The 17,580-nt window shown below is 42.2% G+C and overlaps 1 protein-coding gene across 4 annotated transcripts in view; it reads left to right on the top strand.

Moving 5' to 3' along the window:
- Positions 1-17,580, top strand: part of Add3 (adducin 3) — a 112,598-nt gene that overhangs the window by 37,955 nt on the left and 57,063 nt on the right. Inside the window, exon 1 of one of the 4 annotated variants that reach the window (XM_051200005.1) lies at positions 16,696-16,819. The exons of the other annotated variants lie outside the window; for them this stretch is intronic. The gene's annotated coding sequence lies outside the window, so the exon portion shown is untranslated. Of the gene's footprint in view, positions 1-16,695; positions 16,820-17,580 lie in introns of those variants that run through there. 4 annotated transcript variants of the gene reach the window in all.

Genomic DNA, 17,580 nt, shown 5'->3' with positions numbered 1-17,580 from the left:
TTTAATTCCAGAACTTGGGAGGCAGAGGCAGGCAGACCTATGAATTAGAGGTCAGCCTAGTGTACAGGGTGAGTTCCAGGACAGCCAGGACCACACAGAGAAACCCTGTCTTGCAAAACAAAAAAAATTAAATAATAACAAAACTACAGTTAGTGGCCATCCCTAAGGTTCTCATTTAAAAGGGGGCTACAGCCAGGGAAGTTTTTTAAACGTTTGTTATCTACATTTTCACTAAAGTTTGGAAGCTGCTCTGATGAGTAAGAACACACGAAAGAGAAGAGGCCCATTCCTGAGCTCTGGGAAGGCAGAGCTTGTTCCCCATTGTCCCTCCAACACTAACGGTGTTAGAGCCCTCCAAAGAAAACTGGTGAGTAAAGAAACACACTTACTAAAATTTGTTTTTTAAAATAATCTGAACCAAAGTTAAAGTAGTGATGAAGTTTTATGTACACGTGTAAACAATTTGAATCTATATAATCATTTTTAAAAGTTATAGATTGGATTAATGCACAAATTGACTTAGTGGAGCCCATTCTATATGCCTTGCCCGGCCTAGACAACAGAGGTTTGGGGGGTGGGGTGGAGAGGTTGCCTTGGTCCTGCCTCAACTACAAACTTAGTAGACAGACTTCCTATGGGAAGCCTTACCCTCTCCATTGAGCAGATGGGAGGGAGTGAGTGGGAGAAAGAGACAGAGGGGGAACTGGGATTGGAATGTAAAAAAATAAATAAAGTAAATAAAATGTGAAGAAAGTTTAAACAGACAAAAAGTTATAGATTGGGGTTGGAAAGATGGCTCATCTAAGAGCACAGGCCTTTCCTCCAGATGGTCTGGGCTCAGTTCTGGGCACCCACAGGGCAGCTCACAACTGTTTGTAACTCCAGTCCCAGAGGGTTCAAGTCCTCTTTTGCCCTGTACAGGCTACCAGGCACATTATAGGCACATATGCAAACACCCATATTAAGTAAACTTAAGCTATATAATGTTTCACATGTTTAAAAAAATATAGATAAAGGAAGTAGACAGGAAATAAGAGGACAATCGGGGTTGTCTGTTACTAAAAATATAGTTTGTGACTGTATGAAATTATCAAAGACTTTAAAATACAGATAAAAACCCTTACATAATATAGAGTAGTATAAAGTGGTATTCCTTTTAGGAGTATTTGTACTTGAGAGAGGCAGCCCACTGAGATGAAACTGATTCTGCCACTGAGGCTAACACTGCATTTCCTTGAGTTAGTTCTTTCTCTGTCATGTCCTGAAGAGAATTTTCCTGAGTGTGAGTGTGAGTGTGTGTGTGTGTGTGTGTGTGTGTGTTTTGCGTAAAGACAGTGAGGTCTTTTCCTTCAGGAAACACTTTTTTATGTCATTTCCACTTTAATTGGAATTAAGAAGTTGCCGTTTCCCTGGGAAAGGGAAATGTCCCAGTGTTGATAAACTGGTATTTGTGACAGGGTAGACTCTTGGAGCAGAGTGCCTTCTCCAGGCCATGCGTGCTGTCCGTCAGTCAGCCGCTTCCTGTTTGAGACCTAGCTGTTTTGTGTCTCAGACCCCTGGTGGTGGTGCTTCCTGTGGGACAGGGCCATGCTGTTCTGTTGCCCCCTGAGGTAAAAAGTAAACTGGGAAATTAAGATGTTGAAAGAAGAATGAAGTATTAGTTTAGAAGTAATTCTATAGCATTTTCTTTAAATGCTCACCACTTCCTGTCTTCTAAGCACCCCATGGATCACAGAACTATTTCCTTTGTATGCATAATCATTCTTGGAGTCTACACTCCTTCCCATGCACCAGGGGTCTCTAATGAGCATTTACAAGTCCAAGTAGATTGTTTTTAGTATTTTAAATTTATTCTAAAGTGGGAGCTGGGGGAGCATGCCTCCATATCACTGTTAGTTATCAGTGGTCCCCAAGTGGACCACTGACTCATGTTTCTTTGCTTTTTAATTTACAATTTGGAGGACACGACGTGATTTACAAATCACATTTTTAATTCCATATACTTCTCAGCCTCTGCTGCCTGGGATCTGGATTAAGTGCCTTGTATGTGAGTCACATCTTACTCTGTGAAAAGAGCAAAAAAGAAACTCCTGATTTCTAAGTTATACATGTTGCCACGGAAACAACTTTCAGAAGGGATAGACTACATTCTGTGTGTTCAAGTATGGATTCAAGAGCTAACGCTAATGTGTCATGCTTGCTACAACATGTTCATTCAAATAGTACAGCAAACACATTAGTCCCTTGGGGTTCCGTATTTGGGAACATGGAAACTAAAGGCTCCTTGTGGACTCCCCCAATGCTAGTCATTTGTAGAATTGCTGATACTGAATTCATCAGAGGCTCGAGTGAGCGGATTCCACAGGCCTAGGTCAGAGGTGAGTGTACGGGAAGCAGGAAGTGAGGGGAGGGCTGGAGCTTGGGAACATTTGTATTTTCAGAGTGATGCTTCCTGTTCAGCTGAGGACATATAGTCATGGAACCTTGCCGTTAGCTAAAGCAAGTCCTGTAAGCTTGACACATCACAGCTGTACCCTGTACTCGACCTGAAGGTGTATTTGCTCCCTCCCCATTTATTTAGTTTTTCTGTTTTCCTAGTGCATTAAATTTTATTCATGTATTGCATGGAGCAACAGGTTGGATATATGCCCAGATGAGACCATGAACAACAGCTAAATACTTTGTCATAGACACACAGTGAATCAAACACGGAAGTTGTGTGTTGTTGATGACAAGGGGAAAGCCCCCAGGATAATTTGTTGTTTGCTTAGGTTTGTGTGTTTGGTTGGTGTAAGGAGTATGGTTTTTCTGCCTGCCGCCACTGGTCTTGTCCCGCCGCCGCGCCAGCCCCAAATAACACACTGAGACTCTGTGTTAGATATAATTCTGTTGGCCCGGTTACTTGTTTCTTATTGGTAGCTCTGTCTTAAGTATTAACCCATTTCTATGTATTTCCACGTGGTCTTACCAGCGAGAGGCGGCTGGCAGTTCTGCCTTCTCCAGACTCTCCATATTGACTCTTCCTCCCTACTTCCTCTTTCCTCCTTGTCTCCTAGTCCCTCCTCTCTTCCTTTCCTATTGGCCAACAGTGCTTTATTCATTAACCAGTATGAGAAACATATACAGAATGAAATCTCCCATCAGGTTGGTTTTAGTTTTCTCTGTAGCTCCAGCTTTCCTAGAACTCACTCTGTAGCCCAGGCTGGCCTGGATCTCAGAGACCCCCCTGCCCCTGCCTCCCGAGTGCTGGGACTAAAGGCGTGGGCCACCATTCTAACCCACTCCTAGCATAGCACAAAGTCTGAGAGTCTGAGGGTGCTTTCGGCTGGTGCTACTGCGTGGACACACCGCCATACCCGCACTATTTCTTTGTTTTATGAGGGCTCTTTACGTAGTATTTTTAATAGTATGTACTTACCAATTCCTTTGCCCTTCCTCACAGTTCTTCCCTCTTCATTCACCTAGTTTTGTTGATAGAGTTCTAAGCCAACACTTATTTCTGCTAGCAGTTGAAGATTTTTGTTTTGTCTTTAGTTTTCTTTTGAAGTCTGCTGCAAGTGTGTCCGTCTCTTGTAGGTAAGACCTGTCTCTGGGCTATTGATCTGTTTCCAGCCATGCTGACTTTGACTCTGACTTCTCCTTCATCCCCTCTGTTAGTTCCTTAGGAGCTACACTCCCTATTTTATGTTGTTTAATCACCCCATTGTTTACAGTTCTTGGAGAAGAGGGTGGGGATCTTTTCCCTGTTTTTTCTCCTGGGTTTTGTTTATGGAAGTATGTGTACTTATGTGCTTTGTTATTCTGAGTTCTGAAGTTGACAAGGTTCTATCTATCAATTGTCTTTAAGCCATCCATTTCTTTGTTACTAATTAATTATTATATATACAGAAGGCCGAACCTGAGGCCTCCTATCTGCTGTGCATGTGTTCTGTCCCTGAGCCCCAGTTGGGACAAGATGTCTGTTTTTGGTTCTCTTTCCCCAGGTGGGTCAGGTTGCCCATGACAATGTAGTGTGCTTCTCTTGGCTTAGATTTTTCTAGACCACGCGGTATGTAAATTCCAGATTTTTATAAAGTTGAAGACATCCTTACAGGAGAAGGCCTGTTACAGGTTCTCAGGAAAGACCATGTTTTCCCATCCCCGTTCTGGGGAAGAACAGAACAGAAGAAGGCTTTTTCATTTGGGGTTTGAGTGTTTAAAGTGTTTTGTTTTAACAAGAGTTTGCTATTATAACCCAAGGTGGTCTCAAACTAACTTCCTGCCTCAGCCACGCCCTGTTCCTGCCTCAGCCACGCCCTGTTCCTGCCTCAGCCACGCCCTGTTCCTGCCTCAGCCACGCCCTGTTCCTGCCTCAGCCACGCCCTGTTCCTGCCTCAGCCACGCCCTGTTCCTGCCTCAGCCACGCCCTCCTCACCTTCTCTTTGTCTTCACGTGTCCTTAGCTGCGTTAGTGGAGAGGTGACATTTGTCTCCCTTTGTACGCAGACCTACCTGGGACTTGTGATCCTCCTGCCTCAGCTTTCTCGGGGCTTTGTTCATTGTTTCGTGATGTGACCCTTCATCACACAGACTTCTGTTATCTTTTTCAACACTTTTATTAGTGAAATTTAAAAATCCTTTTTAGTTAACACACATAAAAAGTAGGAAGAATTTCTGCCTTCCCTCCTCCACTTGTTGGTTGGAGAGCTAAGGCTTCTAGCCCCTCATTGGGGCTGTCTTAACCCTTTTGTAGGTTTTAGGCGGTTTATTTTGAGATGCAATTAAATGTCTGGGATTTTTGGAAATGACTGCAGTAAGATTATTTTCAGAGCCGGGGCGAAGCTTAGGTTCCATGTGCAGCCCTACCCACCCCCCAGACCAAGCACTACTGTAGGGCTTCACCTCAGAAGGGGTTAGGGTCCTCTTTTGGTCACTAGCTACAATTTGTTTTTAATCTGAGCCAGAATGTAAAAGCTGCTTGTTTTCTGTGGTAAAAATGTTAGTGTACGTGTACCAGCGTTTTTCTACTTTGTCAGGTACATCTTGACTTTTATGTCATAGGAAAAGAAAACGCTGTTGAATGGATGGTGTCCTTTTTTCCAGTTCTGTAGACGAATGGTAATTAACGCTAGGACGAACAGAGTAGATTAATGTAGTAAATCATCAACAAGACATGCCTCGCCAAAAGCATGAAGTGCCTCCTCATGGGAGCGATCGTTAGCACAGAGCCCTGGGTGTCACTTTCATTGACCGCCCCTCCCCCCTTCCGAGAGTGTACAAAGATAATATAGATGCTGAGACTTAAAAAGTAACTGTGTCCTCACAGAAGGCTTTTAAAATCCATCCCGGGCTTCTAGACACACAGTTGAAGTTAAGTGTGGTAATAATTGCTTCCCATTCACAAACTGACTGCTTGCTTGGTTTGGAATAGGAGGAATGGTGTGTGTGTGTGTGTGTGTGTGTGTGGGTTGTGGTGTGTGTGTGTGTGTGTGGTGTGGTGTGTGTGTGTGTTGTGGTGTGTGTGTGTGTGTGTGTGTATGTGTGTGGTGTGTGTGTGTGTGTGTATGTGTGTGGTGTGTGTGTGTGTGTATGTGTGTGGTGTGTGTGTGTGGTGTGGTGTGTGTGTGTGTGGGTTGTGGTGTGTGTGTGGGTTGTGGTGTGTGTGTGTGTGTGTGTGTGGTGTGTGTGTGTGTGTGTGTGTGTGTGGGTTGTGGTGTGTGTGTGTTGTGGTGTGTGTGTGTGTGTGTGTTGTGGTGTGTGTGTGTGTTGTGGTGTGTGTGTGTGTGTTGTGGTGTGTGTGTGTTGTGTGTGTGTGTGTGTTGTGGTGTGTGTGTGTGTGTTGTGGTGTGTGTGTGTGTTGTGGTGTGTGTGTGTGTTGTGGTGTGTGTGTGTGTGTGTGTGGTGTGTGTGGGGGGGGTTGTGTGTGTGTGTGTGTGTGTTGTGGTGTGTGTGTGTGTTGTGGTGTGTGTGTGTGGTGTGTGTGTGTGTGTGTGTGTGTGTGGTGTGTGTGTGTGTGTTGTGGTGTGTGTGTGTGTGTATGTGTGTGTGTGTGTGTTGTGGTGTGTGTGTGTGTGTATGTGTGTGTGTGGTGTGTGTGTGTTGTGGTGTGTGTGTGTGTGTTGTGGTGTGTGTGTGTGTGTGTGTGTGTGTGTGTGTGTGTGTGTGTGTTCCTGTGGCCTCAGGCATACCATACTTAATAAAACTCTTTACCATTGAGCTTCTAATGTGTTCGGCCTTCTTCATGCACCTCCTTTTTTTAGTTAAAGCATCATATCGCAGGCTATATTGGAGCTACAAGTATTAGTTTAAAGGAGTCTAGAGCTGTTGCAGATTAACAGCTTGGCAGCTTGGAAAGAACCCAGCCACTGAGAGTTGTTTCTTACACTGCCAGATTTTGAATCAGAACAACAAAAGGCTGTGCTTATCCAGACACCCCAAATTTCTGTCATTGTAACTTTTGGGGGCCTTGTTATTTCCTGATAGCCTAGTCCATGGAAGTAAAAGGGTTATTACCCTGAAATAATAGATAATTCCCTGAGTTACATGAAGCTTTGTCTCTAAGTTCTCAGTTTTCCTTTTTCCTCTATAAGATGTACATAACTGCCTCTCTTGAAATGCTGAATTTTAGCTTTGACTCCCTCTATCCTATTTCTGTGATTAGTCATTCATTTTTTAAAAAAATATTTTTAAGAGGTATCTACTTACACATGTTAACTTGTTATGCTAGACACACCCCTTCACTTTCCTACTTCTCTTAGTAGGGTTATGCAAACTTTTAGCTAAACAAAACCAAAGCTGTGGAGTTGCTCGGTGTGCCACCCAGTCAGCCACAGAGCTGTGTGGGTGTGGCCCGCCACACTTGGGCTTCTTATCTCCTGTCTCCACCCTGGTGCTTTAGACCCTTCTGTGGTTCCCTCACCCCACCCAGCTTCGGAGTGTCTCAGAGCAGTTGTTTTTGTGACCTTTTTTCATCATGTATTCTGAGGAAGTTACTTATTCGCTGTCTTAAAGATAAATTCCTGCTCCAGGATTAAACTGTGAACATCTGAAAAGGCAACATAGTTTTTCCCCATTGTCAGAGCTTAAATATTACAGATGTGAGCTCATAAATGTAAATCACAGGTGGCTTTTCTTATGTAAACTATTTGTTCCCCAAAGTTGGCCGCACCCCAGTAACTGTGATTAAATGCAGAAGGTTACCATGTAAAAGAACCTGGCAAAGACTCTGAAGAATTCCCATAATATAAATAACTCCCCCTAATTTCTCTTTGTCGGTAGTTTTTCTCTCTTGATGATGTGTGCTGTAAAGGATCATCGTGTTCTTTGAATTTTTAAGTTGGGGGACTCGTGTATACTTTGATGTGTGAACATAAATATTATGAAATTTTCATATCAAAAATAGCTTGATCAAAATATCTCATTGTCAGTAATTTGACATAATTCCTTTTTCCTTTAAGGGTCCTTGTCACATTTTGGCACCCCTGCCCCCTTATTGCCAGAGTTCAGAGCTTACTAGGGCCGTGGCTCTCAGTCACTCAGCTACATTCTCAGCCTACCCCAGATTTTCTTTGTTTGTCTACAGACGCTCGCTCGCTCGTGTTAGGTGCCTTGGTAAACAGCGCTCCTCCCTCTTCCCAGCCCTTCCTGTTAAACCCAGCATGCTTATGCTTGATGCCTTCAAAGTATCTAGCCCATTGACATTGAGTGTGCCTTGGTCTCCTGACCTTGATGTCAGCCCAGAACATTTGCCTAGAACATGCTTGTGCCTCTTCCTGTGGTGATGGCTGCGTGGTGGTGTAGAGTGTGACCAGCTTTCATGCTCTTTGGCCTGAGTTATTTCTAAGATTGGGTAGCTCAGGGTAAAAATAAGTACCGGTCACAGACAGCATGTAAAGGCTCTTGGATTTCTTTTCTTAGCATGTGGGTCAAAGATCAAAGTAGAAGTAAAAGCACATGACACACAGTTGTATAGTTTGCTAATAGATTATAATTTTCTTGTACGTAAACTCATATAACTCACTGTAAACTCTCAACCAGTGACAATTTCTTTTATAAATTGCAGTTTCTCATATTTTAGTGTTAAGTAATGCTGTACATAAAATACAAGTTTAAGAAGTATATTGTTGGCTGGGCGCCTCTAATACCATCGCTCAGGAGGTAAAGCAGGCTAATCTCTGAGTTCGAGGCCAGCCTGGTCTACAGAGCTTATTTCAGGACAGCCAGGGCTCCACAGAGAAACCCTGTCTCAACCAGCAAACAAACAAAAGCATATATTGCCTTTGCATGTCTTTCCCTCCCCCACATAGCATTTAAGCTTTTTAAATCAAGCTCTAAGGTAGCATCCTTAGAGCCTTCCCCAATGCTTTTTTCCCTCTGAATGGTACTACTCATACACTATACTATCATTGTTCAAGAAGTTTCCTCCTCGTCGTATACATTAAATTGCTAACATTTTAGGGTTGGATCTTTTCATTTTGTTTCTTGCTGTCTCTTCCATGCTACCTGCTCTACTCCGGTACATAATAGGTGTGAAATAAGTTCTTGTTAATAGAATAAATGAATTTAAGCAGAATGAAGCAAGAAATATTTTATGGGTGAATTGATTCGCCAATTTAGACTTTAAACATGTTTTAAACATCTAAATTCAGAATGACCATTTGATAAGTACAGCATAGATTTACCATAGAGCAACTTGAAACTTTAGTAATCCTTGGGGGCAAATTCAAATCGAAGATACTTATAAACCATTTTTGCTTTGTTTGGTTTTGAGTAAATCCCGTGTCATGCAGTGGCTGACAAATCTACCAGCTGCAGAATGGGAAACTCCTCATGAAGACAGAGTTGCACAGGGGCTGAAGAATGGGGGTGGAATTGGGAGGAAAGGCATATGGTGGCTTCTGAGGGGCAGTGTGATGTCAGTGTCAGGGATGAGGTGAGGCCTTGTGAGGAGCAGTGCATTCTCTGCAGCTCAAGCTCCAGCTCAGTTGGCTACTAACTTAGGTTGTCATTTGTCAACCTCGCTTTCACTGACAGCCGTGTGGGGTCTGCTTTCAAGGAGGACCTTACAGCCACCATTTGTAAGAATACGTTCTCCGAGATTAAAGACAGAAAGTGGAGCATTTACAAGGGCTAGTTATTGAAAGTGTAAAGCAGCCTTCCAGGTGATTTGTTTCCTAGAAGCAGCAGCAATGGAAAATTCTTGCATAGCCCCACCCCCTTGCATGCAGTGGATCAAAGCAGGTGATACTTTAGGAAGAAATCGCAGGAGCGGCTAACAAGTGTGCCTACCTTACCAGTAGTGAATACTGAACACAAAACCTCAAGATTGTCACAGTTAAAACTTGAGCAGCACACCTCAGAAATGATTCAGAAAACAAAATACTACAGGAAATTGCATGTCTCATATCTATAGCTATAGAATGTTCATTTTATGGTTTTGTTTTGTGTTTGGGGTTTTATTGTTGTGTGGTTTGGTGTTGCTTTTTTTTGTTTGTTTGGTTTTTTTTTTTTTTTTTTTTTTGGTCTATTATCGCATCATGTGGGAGACTTCAGCAGGAAGATCAAGAGTTCACTGCTAGCAGAGAGTTCTCCATCAGTCAGGACTAAAGGCTGAGACCCTTGCAACCACATCCTAAAATCAAAGCTGATATCATTCACAATCTTAGGGGGCTTTTTTTGATATTTTATATACACATTTTTACATTTTTAACTCAGTTACAGAGTTGCTTTATGGTGCTAGAAATATACTGAGAACTTGTCAGTGAGCACAGCCTCAGTATCTATTTTAAATTCACTGAATGTAGGGCTTTGTACATGCCCACAAGTCTCTAATGCTTAGCTGTGTTTTCTACTCTTTTTACTTTCTAAATTTTGAGGCAGGGTCCTATTAAGTTGCCTAGGCTGGCCTTGAACTCACTGTAGTACAGGCTTGGAATTTAACCCCCACCCCCACCTTAGCCTCCCAAGTAACTAAATTAAGATCTATATCACCAGACTCATTTTCAGGGTTTTTAATAGTACATAAATTTTGTTCTTTTTTATTCTCTCTCTCTCTCCTTCTCTTCTCTCTTTCTCTCCGTGTGTGTGTGTGTGTGTGTGTGTGTGTGTGTGTGTGTGTTCGTTCCCGCACAGGTCAGAAGAGGGCATTGGATTTTCTGGAGCTGGAGTTATAGGCACCAGTGGCATTGGTATTAGAACTAGAATCTTCTGGAAGAGCAGCTTAATCACTAAGGTTGTCTCTCCATCCATTTAGCACCCTTTTCTATGTAGTCTTTGTGTTTATCTGAGAGATGGTTAGTAAGGCATGTTGATTTCAGAAGAGCTAAAGCCTGACTTGTTCTCACCTCATTTGGCAGCCTTGGGAATGCAGCACAGTCTTACTACTTTGATAGCTTTTGTCTGAAAGTGGTGATGACACCTAATCTCTTCATTTAATGATTTTCGAATATCACTGTGTGATGTGCTATATTGCTTGTTTGGTTTTGGTCCAGGAAAAGGGCCTATTTTGAACATTGATCATCTTTCATTCATCCTTAACCTCCTGTTTTCTAGAATTGCTTTTTTCCTAAAATTCTCAGTGGTTTAGTTTGCTTTGAGACAGGGTTTCACTATGTAGCTTTGGCTGGCCTAAAACATGCTAGATAGATCAGGCTGTCTAACCCACTGAAATCTACCTGCCTTTGCCTCCTGAGTACTAGACTAGGGGTATTTACCATCATGTTTGGCCTACCTTTTCAGTTCTGGATTGTCTCTTTTAACAATTAGCAGGGTACCAAGTATTACAGAGGAAAGGACATCATAATATTTTGCTAAGAGGCCCAGCCTTTAAGTAGCTCAGCATCAGGTATGCAGTGAACATTAGGTATGAATTGGTGTGAAGAATGCTGTGTTGGACAACAGCTGAGGGCTGTGAAGCTTGAGGCTTTCATCTTGAGTGGTGGCCTTCCTTATTTATATTCCATCTTCCCAGGACAAGTAAAGGCAGTTTCTTCCTCGGATGAGAAATTGTCAGACAGGAATTGCAGCTTGTCTTCCTAAGTTACCAAGGGTTGCATTACTGTGTGTGTCATCCCTTGAGAACAGTTAGAGGAACAAAAACCCGGAGAAAAGGAAAGCTGCTCTTGAGCCTCCCGCAGTTCACAAGCATCTCTGACTCAAGCTGGTGGATGGCAGGCTGTCCTTTGAGGCCGACCCTCGTGGAACACGCTGTTACCAGCACGTTGGCGCTGGCTACCTTTGTCCAGACTTTCCTGCTTCCCTTTGAGTTTTACTCTCAGCGAAATCTCTTGTAGTTTGGTTGTCCCAGAACTGAGTTTTCTTTAATCAACTCTCCACACTACCTATGAAACAGGCCTATTATGAAAATTGTATGTGTCTGTGTCAGGGACCAGAGATTACATGTGGAAGTTGTTTCTTTCCTTCTACCATGGTATGACAGGGATCAAACTCAGGTCGTCAGGCTTGATGACAAGTGCCTTTATCTACCGAGACATCTCACCTACCCGTGTCTGATTTTTAATCTTGATTCTACTGGTTTTGTGACCTTTCTTGCTTGACCTCCCTGGTTTTAGTCTTTTCTGTAGGGTTGTATGCAAAGCTCGCAAGAGTCTTCCTTCTCTGATAACATACATGTTTGCTCATTTACCATTACATGCCTGTCACTCTCCTGTTTCTGTTTTGCTTCTCATTCTGACACTTTGACTTCTTGGTAAGCGTCCCACCTTGGTTAGTTTGCTACTTCATTGAAACTGGACACCTGTTCTAAGACACATTCATCCATTATGCACTTGCACGTGGTTCCAGTGAGGCTCTGGGCTAGATTTGACAAGTGCTTCCAAATCAGCAGAGGAGTCCTTGGAAGCAGCTGGCCATCATGCCGTCTTCTGTAATGTAAGTGTTTAGACCACTGGTTCTCAACATGACCCACTTGGCAAATCTCTATCTCTGAAAATATTTACATCATGATTCATAACAGTAGCAAAATTGCAGTTAAGAAGTAGCAATGAAATAGTTTTACAGTTGGGGTCTCTACAACATGAGGGACTGACTATATTAAAGGGTCGAAGCATTAGAAAGGCTGAGAACCACTGGTCTAGACAAAGCAACTTGGAAACATAGATGAAGGGCGTTAACCTTGTTCGGTAGGCCAAGAAAGAGCCAAGATTTATAATAAGGCCCAGAGTGCTTACTTGGTTCGTTGGTGAAGAAAAGAAGACCTCATTAAGCAAAATAAGCTTTCTATGTAGACAGTTAAAGAGGAAAGTATGTACACATTAACTAGTCACCACACAGTCGTTAATCTGTGCCCCACCCCCACCCCGTACAGTTTTACACCATCTGCTGTAACAGTGAGTGGAGGGTTCTAGCCAGGCCTGGAAAGTGGAGACAGGAAGATTGCAAGCTTGAAGCTTGCCTGAGCTACAGAACAAGTTTTTAGTCACCTAGGGCAACCTAACTGCCTCAAACGAAAAAGTTAAAGAAGGAAGAGGTGTGGGTGTGTGAAGGGTGTAGCCCAGTGATGGAGCCCTAGCCTAATGTACACGAGGGCTTGGGTTCAGTTCACTGTGTCTATACATTTTGCATGTAAAAATGAGCCCAACATGGGTTAGCATAGAGCCGAGGACGCATCATGTGACGTGGTGATTCTTAACTTGTGCCTTAGACTCCAGATGGTCTGTTTTAACACATTCAACTTTACACGTTCAGAGTTCTCTTACTTACAGCTGAGAAAACTGTCTCGTTCCAGGGTCTCTCCATCGTTCGCCTTCATTCTAGGATGGAGCAAGAGCTGCTGCATGAGTGGTGTATTAGGTTTCTGCCTCCAGTAACAACTGACTGGTTAGGCAAATCAGAACAGCTTAACGTTTGCTTCATTCACCTACAGAGTTGAGTAACTGAAGTAGCTGAGTCTGTAGTCACTTTTAATGTGTGATTTCTTCTTAGGTTCCTCCCATCCAGGTGCTTCCTACCTGCCAGTTGTCACTGTTTGTGACAAGTATAAGCTGTGTAGCACAGCAGGGTAGTTTAATGGATTGGTTCCAAAGGCCTAGCTATTGAGATTGCTTCTGGAGCAGCAGGGCAGGAACTGTCTGGAAAGGAGTGTGAGGGGACATTTGAAGGTACCTATAATGTTGCATACCTCTATAGGAGTTAGGTTTGTCGAGGTACACGTAGCTTTTAAAATATCACTATGGAAATTGTGTATTGAGGGAAAATATTGAACTGTGGTTAGTAAAGTAACTTGAACTATTTGGGAGAAATATACTGGTGCCTATAATTTACCTTAAACTACATTAAAAATAAATGAACAGATGGGTAGAGGAGTAGTAAGAGTGATGTGCCAGCCTAGGACAATTCAGTGTTCTGAGCAGACCCTGAGCAAAATTCCTTCAAATTTGCTGTGTTCACACTTTATAATGCAATAGGAAATGTGGAATTAAAAGAGATTAAAGAAACGGCTCATCAGTTAAGAGCCTATCCTGCTCTTCCAGAAGACCTGAGTTTGGTTCCCAGCACCCAGATGGTAAGTCACACATCTGTAACTCCAGCTCCAGGGGTTCAGATACCTCACCTCCACAGGAGACTGTCGCTCATGCAGCCCCTACCTAGGGGCCATCCTGAGTTAGTCTAGTAAGCAGTCCATCAGTTTCTAAAGACAGGACCCTTGCCTTAGCCGGCGCGGGGAGTGGGGGGCGGGGTCGGTCCCTTCCTTCCCCTGAGTATTTTAAGCTAGACCGAGAGTCTTATAGAGATGGAACTTTCCAGACAAAAGTTTTAGTCACTAATGGTTATACCATACTTGTAGAGGTAATGTCACATGAGTAGAGATTCAATCCGCTTCCTCCCCCACCCCTGTATGTCTTCAACTAGATGACATTCACTGAGAGGAAAGAGCCCTGCTTTGGTGGTGTGTTCTATTTTCAGTCTACCAGATATTTATTTAAAGTGCATTTATTTAACAAATGAAGCTTCGGGCTTCAAGTTGGGTTTCTTTTTCTAAAAAAAAAAAATGCCATCTTTTTCTATTAACTTTTATGATAACTAGTCATAACCATTTAATGTGCTGAAAATAGAATTTACTTTATACAGGAAAATATAGTATAGCGGTGGTATTTTACAAAGATTCTAAATGACAAATATTTCTGATAAAATTGGAGTTGAAGGGCAGAGAGAGGTCATAAATTAACTTTTTTGAGTTGCGTGATTCCTTACTATGGTTGTTAAGCCCTCTGTCACTCAGTAAGAGTGTTTTTTACTTAAAATCCACACAGCTGATGAGCGAAAGGAAGGAGAATTTTCACTCCTTGACCATTACCCTAGAAGATTAGATCTATAAATATATATGAATCTTTGAAATACACAGGTATATGTGTATGTCAAATAATGTCTGAACTAACTAGAAAAACTTGCTTTACTGCGTGATTGTGGTATGAGTACCATTTTCTGATGGCTTTTACATGAAATATTGGGTGTGTGTGTGTGTGTGTGTGTGTGTGTGTGTGTGTGTGTTGTATGTTCAAAAAAGTATTAGCCTTATTTAACATCCTAGGGACATGTGCATTCCCAAGAATGCCATACCTTGTCTATAGCAATAATTCAGTGTGTCTATTCTTGTTACTAAATCTGATATCATTGGCAGATTTTCCTCTCTATTGGAAGGGTAATACTCAGAAATGACATTTTTAAAATGTATTTCTTCTTCTGTGATTTGGGTGTTTTGAGCCTTTATTAAAACCATGAAATGATACCCATAAGCTCCAAGAACCCTGAATCTGGACTTCATTTTGTCTCTTCAGCTCCGTGTGATCTTGTGCACATTCCTGACATGTTACAAACAGCCTGTGTCTCTGACTGTGCGGTATCAGTTTTCAGTGGCGAAAGCCCCAAAGGAAGCAGACTGACCCCTCCATGCACAAACAGCTGGGCAGTTGTGGATGGATTAATGGCTGATGCGTATTGGCTGTGTTTTTCTCCTGTCATTTCCTTTGCAGCTGTGGAAGTGAATTTTGGCTTGGAAACAGGCACTCCCAGCAGGGCACATCCTAAAAGATCAAGACAAGATTCTTCCAGTTAATACCCACCTGGCACCTTTGCATTGTTTGATTTGGGGGGGGGGCAGGCAAAGGATGGCAGCAGGTGCTTGTAATTAATGAATTAATGTATGGTGGGGATAATTAAACCAGGCACTTGCACTGCAAGAGCAGTTTTTGGAATGGTTACTTTTTCATTTATCAGGAGTGACCTCATAATCTCTGAAAGGCTAGATTAATGGGTACCGCTTTCATAAGGTCCTTAAAGAGGGAGTTTCAGGCCACCCCTCAGAATTGTAAGACGTCCAGTATTCCGTAGTGATTTGTTCTTTCAATATGAGGGTTAACAGTTGCTGATTATAATATGATATTTATCATTAAACATATTTTCCCTCAAAACCTTTTCTGTTTGTTTTACATTATGTGTAAACAATCCATGACAATTTAGGAAAAACATGTTTAGCTAAGCGGTAGTGGCGTACACTTTAATCCAGCATTTAGGAGGCAGAGTCAGTTGGATCTCTGGGTTCAAGGCCAGCCTAGTTTAGAGAGTGACGTCCAGGACAACCAGGGCTACATAGAGACATCCTCCTTGGGGAAAAAAAGAGAAAGGAATGAAAAGAAACAAATAAAAACAAAAACTGTTAAGTCAGATAAACCCATTCATTTGTATGATTATAGAATTTGAATGAAAAATTAACTTGCATCATTGAATGTGCATATTTGTTAAAAATAACTTTAAATAGTTACTGTGTAATGATAAATTTAATACTAAAACTAAACACAAATTTTTAGAAAGCACTTATATTTGTATTCTATAGAGTATCTTATTTAGGAAAGTTAAAATTTTAAACTAAAATTCTTATAAAATTTTTAAGTAGATGATTGTAAAATTAGTGATCCCCCATCAAAATATTTCCCTTTTATGCATAATTTTAATGACATACCAAAGCAAGTCCATAAATCACATCCTTTTTCTCTTGTATATATAGTGCGAATGTAAGTGTGTGTGCGTACGTGAGTGTGTGTGTGGGCTTGCACATGTGTTGAGACTCATGTATGGAGGTTTGGTGACAACTTGTAGAAGTCAGTTACCTCTTTCCACCATGTGTGTTCCAGGAATCAAAGTGAGGTCATGAGGCTCATTAGCAGCAACACACACACAGATCACCTGACAGCTTTGTTTTTTGAAGGCAGCTCTTGCTAATTGGAAGTGTAATGCTTTTATTTTTTCTGTGTTGCTGAAAGTAGAGGATCGGTGAGGAAGAAATGAAATGGGTAGTTTGTTCGTGTTCCAGTCCCCTAAAGTAATACTCTAAAGCAAGCTATATTTCTGACACCTTGAGATATGTAAAAACTGCCGTTGCTAAACTTAGAAGCTAGCATGGTTGGACTTCCTTAACAGCAGTCCACTGTCACCTGCCAGTGTATGGCTTGAGCTGTGTGAGTTATCTAGTGACTCTCCTCTCAAGAAAAAGAAAAAAGAAAAAGAAAAAAAGGAGCCTGTAGCTCATGCCTTGGCAGGAAAGCTGATGTACAAACAGCAGTTTTCCTCTGCTACTTTGAGAGGAATTAACCAATGGGTTTTGACCCTGAGGCCCGGGGAAATGCTGTGGCAATATTAACATGCAGTTGGCTCTGCGTGAAATCTGTCTGGGTGTGTTGTTTCCCCCAGAGTGGGCCCCACCCTGCACTAACCACACCGTGTAGATCTCTTGCTGTCTAAAACAAAGATCATTTTTAGGGCAGCATTGCATCAGAATTGCCACATGAAAAGGAGTTTAAGAAATGAACAGAGGCTTCAAGGATTTTGTAAGTAGTGGGCTGTGTATTGTGATACCTGTGGCTACCAGCTTAGGAGGAAACAGAGCAGAGGTAGATGTCAGTTTTGTACCAGCTCCAATAGCACGCAGTGCTTGTCTTTGGGAGTAAGCTGTGGCTTCTCACCCAACTGATTATCCCCTTTCAGGTCGTTTGTCAGCTTTTTATTTTCTCATACTATTTATCTACTTGTTCTTATTTTTAACTGTCTGTGGGTGTCATTGGCTGTTTAAAGGAAGGAAAATACCAGTAATCTCCAAGTGTGCTAATATTCTAACATTAAAGTGAGGGTTTTGTGTTGAATTTATTAGTCACTTTTATAGCGTAATTGGCCACTACTGCATTTCGAGTCATCGTGGCATGAACTCTGTGTGTAAGAGTGGGTTCATTGAATTAAAAAAAAGGCAGCCTCTAAAGGGCCTTTCTTTCTGTCATAATGATGCTTTGTCCTGCTGCAGTTGGGTCTTTGTTGGGAGAGTTGGGGCAGGCTGCAGCCCAAAGTTCTGTTCCATGCCTGGGCAGTTCCGTCGGTTCCGTGCCCCTGTGTTCTCCAGAATTTGCGATGTGAATGGTAAATTGAAGTGTAGGAGAATTATTGTTCACGCTGCTGAACATTTTTCCCCAATCTCTCTCCTCAAATGTCTGGGTTCTGTTTGTAGCTGGGCTTTAAATGTCTCTAAAGTGTTCAGTTAGGCACTAACCAACTTGGGCATGTTGCGAGAGACAGACTTGTGATTTGTTCTGTGTTATTT

This window comes from Phodopus roborovskii, unplaced genomic scaffold (genome assembly GCF_943737965.1).
Source record: "Phodopus roborovskii unplaced genomic scaffold, PHOROB, whole genome shotgun sequence".
NCBI classification, from domain to species: Eukaryota; Metazoa; Chordata; class Mammalia; order Rodentia; family Cricetidae; genus Phodopus; species Phodopus roborovskii.
Note: the sequence above shows the minus strand (reverse complement) of the source record. Positions and strands in the feature narration are given on the sequence as shown.